Below are 8,188 nucleotides of genomic sequence, written 5' to 3'. Positions count from 1 at the left end.
TTTAACACTTTTTATTTGTAGATGATATTCTAATTGTTGGGAAAGCCTAAGAGGAGAATTTCATCTCTCTTTGGCTGGTTTTGAGATGTTTATCTGAGTAATAGAGTTTTCAAATAAATGAGGAGAAAAGTCGGTTAATAACTTTTAATGATATATAATGGGGACTTGGGAGAGTTGGCTTCTTGTGTGTTTGAATGTGGTCAATGTAGCTTACCTCTTAAATATTAGGGTATTCTTATACATAGAGGTGTGTTAAGAGACCATTATTGGGCATAATCACTTTGGTGAAACATGTTTTGGCCACAATTACACAGCATCTTATTAATGTGTTTGTAATACCGAAAAAATGGTTAAAAGAATGCAAAAATCCTTTTAAAAATTTCTTTGGGCAGGTAGAAAGGAAGGAACCTCACTTATGCTACCCTAGCTAAGGGGAATCTTTGGGGTGAAGGCCTTCCAGAGAGAGGTTCTACATTTGCATGGTTAATCTTACGTACAAGGTAGGGTCAAAACTGATTTGTACTTAAAATCAAGGGGTTTTCATCTAGCAAGCAAGTGTCGGATGTGTGGCTCATGTGAGGAAACGACCAACCATCTCTTTAATGACTGTCAATCCATGTTTGGCCTATCAAAATAATTCTGGATGCTATCACTTCTATGATCTCTCTGAAAAAAAAACAAGGACTAGTCTATTATAGATCATGTTGCATTAGACTGCGTTTGACTCATTCAACAAATGCCACCTGAATGCACCAGGTGGCATTCGTCCAGGACATGTGAGTTGCACCCCCAGGGGTAGGGTTGAGACTCACAGGTTTCCTTGGCCCTCCTCTGAATCATAAAGCAGCCGGAATAAAGCGGTCCCAGCCGGAACCGCTTGGTTCCCACGTATCAAAAGGGGGGACAGCACCCGTGCAGGGACCTGTCTGTCTCCGCGATCAGGTGCATCCTGCGATTCAAACACGCCCTTAGGGTACAAGTTCAAATTGGGCCCAGCTTACTGTTTATAGCTTCCATGTATGAATTAAGGGTGAGAGCTAACAGAGCCATGATTAAAGTGAGCACTACTGGTTGTTTGTTCACGCAAAAGGAAGTGCGAATTGACTGATGGATAAAGAAAGCATGAACTGAGTGATTCATGTGTGATTTCATGTTCAAAAAGCATCCCTAGCAGGACAGATCCATTTCCATCCAGTTTGCTTTATTCACATGGGCTATTATGTGTATAGTGTCCCCTTCAAATACCGGTGGCTCTCAGGTTGCACGCCTATGTCCCTAGTTGGTCTGGGGAATCACCTTCAGACAACCACACAGAGTTGACGTGCACATTTCACGTACTTCTCGCGGATAATTACTTGTTTAGTTGTCTTCTTTACATATTTTGGCTTTTTAGGCAGAACAAGGTTGAGTGACCCACGAAGGCTCCCAACACCTGGGTTAGGTAAGTCATCTTAGAGGGCAGATCAGGTGCAATCACATTGCTCGCTGTGAGTGTGCCACTGAATTTGCCTGGTAGCAGTGGAGCCGAACAAAAGATGGAAGGCAGATCAGGTGCAGCGGCAGACTAAAGTGTGCAATGTGATTGCACCTGATCTGCCATCCTTGGCCTAAGGCATTCCAAGCTAAAGGACATTCCATGACCAAAGTTGTGGATCTCTCTCCGTAAGGCCAAAGCAAAGGTCCGATAAGGTGCAATTACATTGCACACCTTGAGTGTTCCACTGCACCAGACTGCCTTTCATGTTTTGGATACAGCATGCCAGTTATCACTACAAGTAAACTGCTGCATCCACCCTGGCGGCGCCAGTAAAAAAATATTTTAACTAGTGCTATTTTACGTAGCGTCAGTGAAAAAGTGAATTATACTTGTGGCAGCTATACTGCACCAGTATCATTTTTTCTGGCACACTTTATGTCTGCCAGAAAAAATGCGCAACAAATATATGTGTCAATAAAAATGCTTGGGATTTTAAAAAAAAATGAATCTCTCTCTCTCTCTCTCTCTCTCTCTCTCTCTCTCTCTCTCTCTCTCTCGTGTGACCATCTGTTTTCCACCACTGTCGGCATTGTTTCTATGTTCACCGGCCACCACCATCATCGATGCCTTATCTAACCACCTGCCACCACTGCTTCACCCAAGGTACATTTCTCAATTTTTTTTGTAATTTATAATTTTATGAGTTTCGTATTTTAATTATTAATTTTATAATTTATTTCCTTAATGCATGCTAAATCCAATTTACTCATGTATGATTTAAATTCAAGGGGTTTTATATTTTAATTGTTAATTTTATAATTTATTTAGTGAATGCATGTTTTTCTCATTTATTATATAAATTTTATGGGTTTTATATTTTAATTCTTAATTTTGTTATTTATTGAGTGAATTTATGCTAAATTTGATTTTTTCTTATATATGATTTTGCTTTTAAAGTTTTGTATTTTAATTTTTAATTATATAATTTATTCAGTAAATACATGTTAAATTTATAGGTTTTTTCTTATATATGATTTATATTTTAGGGGTTTTATATTTTAATTCCTAATTTTATTATTTATTAAGTGAATGAATGTTAAATCTAAATATTTTTCTTATGTATGATTTATATTTTAGGGCTTTTGTATTTTAATTCTTAATTGTGTAATTTTTTCAGTGAATTCATGATAAATTTATGGTTCTTTTATTATATATGATTTAAATTTTAGAAGTTTTTTATTTTAATTTTAATTTATATAATTTATTTAGTGAAGGCATGCTCAATCTGTGGGTTTTTTTCTTATATATGATTTAGATTTTAAGGGGTTTGCATTTTAATTTTTACTTTTGTTAATTATCGAGTGAATGTATACTAAATCTAATTTCTCATATATGATTTATATTTTAGAGATTTTGTATTTTAATTCTCAATTTTGTAATTTATTCAGTAAATGCATGTTATATGTGTAGTTTTTTTTTCTTATATATGATTTAGATTTTAGGAGTTTTGTATTTTAATTTCTTAATTGTGCAATTTATTTAGTGTGCATGCTAAATTTGTGAGTTTTTTTCTTATATATAATTTAGATTTTATGGGTTTTACATTTAAATTTTTAATTTTATTATTTATTGAGTACATGCATGCTAAATCTAAATTTTTTTCTCATATATGATTTATATTTGAGAACTTTTATATTCGAATATTTAATTATGTAATGTATTCAATAAAAATATGCTAAATATGTGTGTTTTTTCTTATATATGATGTAGATTTTAAGGGTTTTGGATTTTTATTTTTATTTTTATTTTATTATTTATTGAGTGAATATTTACTAAATCTAATTTTTTCTCATATATATTTTTTTCTTATATATCATTTTAATTTTAATTTATTATTTAATTTTCAACAAATGCAAAATCTTGGACTAGTATCATCACAAGCATCGTTGTAGAAATTAATCTGAAATGCCTACTAAGTCATTAGGTATTAGTTATGTTATTTTGACAATACAGTATTGTTTATAGTAACTAACAAATTATTAAAGCATCTTTTTGATGCAGTGACTAGGCTAGGAGGACAAGAGGACTTTCATGTGCTTTGGCTACTATAGCTCTTCACCCAAGATAGAAGCATAAGGTCCTTATTAACCAGTATGGGCAACCCATGATGCGAGAGACACAATACCTTAATAGCTTCATCAGAACCATCACATGAGATTCTTGTCAGACACCATTACATGTTTTTTACCTAACGTGCATTACCAAATTCTTACAAGAAAGATTCTTGAGCTTCAGTTTTGGTATATATATATATGTATATATATATATATATTATAATTGATTTTATTTTTAGCATTTATTCCTTCAATAATAGGTAAAATACATATATTGTTAATGTAAAAAAGTATAAAATTTCAGAGATGATGAAAGGATGGGTGTAGAAGGAATACCCTAGATTTTACAGAAACTTCATGTTTGAGCTCAAGATTATCAACAAGCAGCATAGTACTCTCAAGGAACGCCGCACTGCACGTCGACCTTACATCCTTAACCATCGGTGGAAATATTTGATCTGTCATTTTGATTCTCTTCAATCAAAGGTTTGTATTTTTTATTATATGTTAATATTGTATGCATTTATTATAGCTGATTGAAATAATATATATATCACTTCATGTCTTTGTAGGCGTTAAGCACAAATAACATGGTCAACCAGGCCCAACAAAAAATTGTGTGCTTTATAAGCATGAAGAGTTTCACATGATATTAAGAAGAGAATGTACATATCATATGTTGCAGGGTTGTCATTCATGTATAGAAATTTATACTTTTTAATCATATTTTATTTATTTGTAGGTTGGTGATGATATGGCGGGACCTTCTCGAGGGTAGATATTTTGCATAACTCATTCCACCCAAAAACTTAGGGTTGTCAATGCAAAAACAAATGAAGCAATGGTAAGGCTTATTTGTTTTATTAGGGTTCATTGTTATTCATAAAAGAATTATATATGAAAATAAAATATGTAATTTATATTGAATTAATATGTTGTTTTACAGACGGAGATCGGAGACAAGCTAGCTCAATTGTCTAAAATTCTAGATGCATCTATGGATGGCACATCGCGAGGGTATATCCTCTCTCAGATTTTGGGACCAAAAAAATATGGATGTATATGAATGTTTGGCATGGAGATCTCTAGCAATGAAGTATTTGGTGCAAGTCTAAGTCATGTAGAACTCTTGCATCAAAACACTATATATCGCGAGAAGATAGATGTAATGCAAGACTCACAGGTTTGAAATTTGTGATCGTAAGGTTGAAGGAGTTATTGTTGAGAATGGTGTCCAACAATCAATCAAGATTCTCATAAACTCCTTAGGTAAGTTGATATAACTAAAGTTTTTAAGTTGGTTATATATATAGTAATGTGCAGGTACTGCACACTTTCTCATTCTACCCCATTATGCCCTCTCAAAATTTCATTTTTTTTATATTGTTTCTCACATCTAACACTATAGATGTGATCTATAGGTTTTGTTTAGTGGGAACCAACTTTTGGATCATTGAAATTTGACCTATATACAGGTTTTTTTTATGTTCTAAAATCAATGGCTATGAAGGTACCAATTTTTTCTGGCTCATAAAAACATCTTTTTTCATTGAAAAAACATGATTCAAGAGCAATTCTCATTAAATTGAGCATGCTTAACACATCTAACATTTCATATCTATCATAAAACACTTCAAAACCATGGAGCAAAATGAAAGATGAGGCCTAATATATTTAGTTCTCATATATATATATATATATATATATATATATATATATATATATATATATATATATATATATATATATATATATATATATATATATATATATATATATATTGGGAAACTGGAATATGTAAACCAACAAAATATGTCAACTAGTATAAAGCGAGATTTTCATAGGGTTTTTTGAAATTTTAACCTTATAGATGCATTTGGCATGGTCCATTTGCTTGAAATTGACTATTGGATCATCTTAATCAGATCAAGAAATGAGATTTTATATTCTTGAATATTTACAAAAATTCTGAGTTAATGATTTTCAAGCCTTAAAATATTCTTCTTGTACATCGTAATCAGATGATCTAAGAGTTTGTTTCCATAAAACCAAGCATCTAGATCCCATCCATATGATAAAATTTAAAAAAAAAAAACTATAAAAATCTTGGTGCATACCAAATTATATATTTGGTTGGTTTACATATTCCAGTTACCCTATATATTTGGGTATATGTATGTATGTGTAATTATTTCATCTATATTTATTTGCATGCCTTGGTGTACTTCTAATTTTGAGACTCTCTCCTTCATGTAATTCATAAAGTTTTTTTTTATTTGACATTATTTATATATATGAATTTTTTCATATTTTTTTAATATATGTATGAACTTTCAAAATATCTTCTGTGTGCATTAATTTTTTTATAATAGACTGAATATGTGCATGATGGAGTTATGAAGTGTCAAAGTTATGGAGTGTTTGAGTTATGTGTGTGAATGTTGGAGTTATAAAGGTTGGAGTTATGGAGGGTTGAAAGTAGAATATATATATAGTTGTGTGTATGTATGCATTAAATGTTGTGTTTCTTGTAGGGCTTCAAATGTGAATGTTGGAGTTATGGAAGGTTGAAAAAAAAATATATACTTGCGTGTATGTATATTTTAAAACTCAGTTTTTTATAGGGCTTCAAATATGAATGTTGAAGTTATGGAGGTTAATTATTGAATAAAATGAATGAAAAGTGTGATTTAGAATGAATGAAATGAATGAGAATATGACTGAATGTATAAACTACTTCAAGTTAAATGAATGAATAAATGTACGTATAAGTTCAGTTTTTAATGAATGTATATATAAGCATGTCCATTTAGTGATGAATGAATGAATAGTTGTAAGAGTTGGTTCCTACTAAATGAAAAAAATAAATGTATGTATGAATAAGTTCATTTTATGATAAATGAAATGAATGAGTAGGTTCATTTCGAATGAACAAAATCAATTAATGTATGAACTAGTTCATTTTTAAGTAATTGAATAGATAATGATTGTAAGAATTGATTCATAGTGAATGAATGAGTTAGTTCATATTTTATGCAAAAAATGAATTTATGTACCAACATTTTCATTTTAGAATAAATGAAATGAATGAGCATGTTCATTTTGAATGAATGAAGTATGAATTAATTTATTTTTTAAATAAATGAATGTATGAATAAATGTATAAATAAGCAGGTTTATTTTAGAATAAATGGATGTGTGAGAAGGTTCATTTTTTAATGAATGTATAAGCAAGTTATAAGAGAAAATAATTAAATTAACAAAATAAACTATCATTTGCATTAAAATAATACCAAAAATAACACCTTTTCTAGCACTATTTTAGTGCTAGAAAAGGTATTTTTTTCTGATGCTATTTTAGCATCTAAAATAGAGTTTTTTCTGGAGTTATTTTAGCGGCAGAAAAGGTGTTACTTATGGTACTATTTTAGCACAAAAAAATGCACTTTTTTGGCATTGTTCTAATGCAAAAAAAAAAAAATGGCATTTTTTAGTACAAAAAAGGTTTCTTTTTTGGCATTACTTTAATGCCAATAAAAATACTTTTTTTGGTGCTATGCATTAGCGCCAGTAAATACATTATCGGCAACACTTTTACTGCCAAAACTAATGGTGCTAGACAGACTTTTAGTGGTGTTAATGTAACTGTCAGTAAAGGTCAGATTTCTTGTAATGTAAGGCCCAACAGAAAATACAGCTGCCAATAAAGTGTGTAATGTGATTGCAGATCTACGGTCCAAAAGAAAGAGAGAGGCAACAGTAGCTGTCAAAAGCAGATAGCAGCAGGTTTTACATATATGTGGGGCAATGGGCAAAGGGACAATTGAGGTCAACGTGAGGGCACACGAAGGTAGTTATATCACTCAACTGTCCCATTTGACTAGCCGAACCATATAAAATATGTGCCTTCTTCAATGTGGCTCTAAATAATGAAGGAAACCACCCATGAAAGGCCGTGGGAGATGGATTCACGTGAATTGAAATATTTATACAAACTTCCAACCCAACCCGACTAAATCGAAATCAACAAGACGATATAAGACCTATTATTATACTCGTGGAAAAGCCTTGAAATATTTATACATTCAAATGCATTTATTTGGTGTTAAAAAGATATCCAGACAATTAGGTCCCGTGGGGTCTTGTGGTTGAATTACATAAGGGTTATTGTTTTCTTTTTACTCCATGAGGAACCAGAATCAGAGACCTAGTTATGCTGGCTATGCCTGCCATAGGGTCGCTGTCCCGGCAGTGTAAACTTATTACAGCATAAAACAAACATCAATCTAAACCATACCTCAGTTCAGTTAGTCAAAAGCCAACATAGGAAGCTCATAATTAACTTTCATTTTCTTTCGTAGGATTGAAACAAACACCGAAAACAAACATGAGATTCTAATAACATGTCAAATCTGCAACACACTGCAATTGATAGAACACTTGGCGTGCATGTGCAACACAAGAAAAACCCAAGAACAGAACAAGGGGTTCAGCTGGAGCACTCCCACGGAGACCGCTACAGCAATGCACAAATCGAGGTGGTGGCTGGAAACGAAGCTACACCAAAAATAGCTACCAAGGATGGGGTAATTTCCCC

The 8,188-nt window shown here is 31.9% G+C and overlaps 1 long non-coding RNA gene across 1 annotated transcript; it reads left to right on the top strand.

Moving 5' to 3' along the window:
* The first annotated feature begins 3,950 nt into the window (after positions 1–3,950).
* LOC149822838 (uncharacterized) lies at positions 3,951–4,781 on the top strand. Its single transcript, XR_016425745.1, has 3 exons — positions 3,951–4,077; positions 4,334–4,435; positions 4,538–4,781. It is a non-coding gene; the product is annotated as an uncharacterized LOC149822838 (long non-coding RNA).
* Positions 4,782–8,188: the final 3,407 nt, after the last annotated feature.

This window comes from Nuphar pumila, chromosome 11, assembly GCF_984573655.1.
Source record: "Nuphar pumila chromosome 11, dmNupPumi1.hap1.1, whole genome shotgun sequence".
NCBI lineage: Eukaryota > Viridiplantae > Streptophyta > Magnoliopsida > Nymphaeales > Nymphaeaceae > Nuphar > Nuphar pumila.
The sequence above is the reverse complement of the archived record's forward strand: the minus strand, read 5'-3'. Positions and strand labels throughout refer to the sequence as shown.